This window comes from Penaeus monodon, chromosome 30 (assembly GCF_015228065.2).
Source record: "Penaeus monodon isolate SGIC_2016 chromosome 30, NSTDA_Pmon_1, whole genome shotgun sequence".
Taxonomy (NCBI): Eukaryota; Metazoa; Arthropoda; class Malacostraca; order Decapoda; family Penaeidae; genus Penaeus; species Penaeus monodon.
This window is the reverse complement of record NC_051415.1, coordinates 10,097,753-10,098,485: the sequence shown is the minus strand read 5'-3', so window position 1 is coordinate 10,098,485 and position 733 is coordinate 10,097,753.

Below are 733 nucleotides of genomic sequence, written 5' to 3'. Positions count from 1 at the left end.
CAGAACAGTGTCGGTCATGCTTCATGGTAAATGGTTTTTGTTTTGTTTTTTGTAGCAGATATACATATATTTTTATTCAGATGGATATTGGATGAAAATGTTTAAAAAAAGAAAAAAAAGTGTAAATTGATCATGAACGGTGCCAATAAAGTGCAAGACATTGACAAGAAAATGAATTATCTTTACAACTTTATTAATTTAACTTTATAATTCATATAAATTTTGGGAGAGGAAGGAAGCGCATAGTGAATCATTTCTTTCTCAGATGTTATTTATACCTTTTTCTGTTTTTATGGTGTTTAGTTCTTTCTCTTTTATTTTTGTAAGATAGGAGGTTGATGCACAAATGATGGAGTAAAAAAAGACATGACATTACTGTTTTTTAATTAAATGACACAAAAATGTGAGTAATGAGTGATTTGGGCTCTGATAATACTGCTCAAGGTTACCAGGAGGACTCTCTTATCTAACGTGTAAATAAATGTATTATCTTTTTATGTGATGGAATGTAATTTTCTCGATTTTTAGAAATGTAAGGTTAATCTGTTAGTGATCATCAGGGTTAACTTTTTGTATCAGATATACAGATATGGTATCCATAGGTAAAGTCTGCTAGAGAATTAACATGGCATATTTTGTCATGGAAGAGTACTCAGCCTTACAAAAGGTGGTATGATTTACAATAAATAAAATGTATATTTAGGAGATATTTTGTTTCCTCAGACTGAAGGTT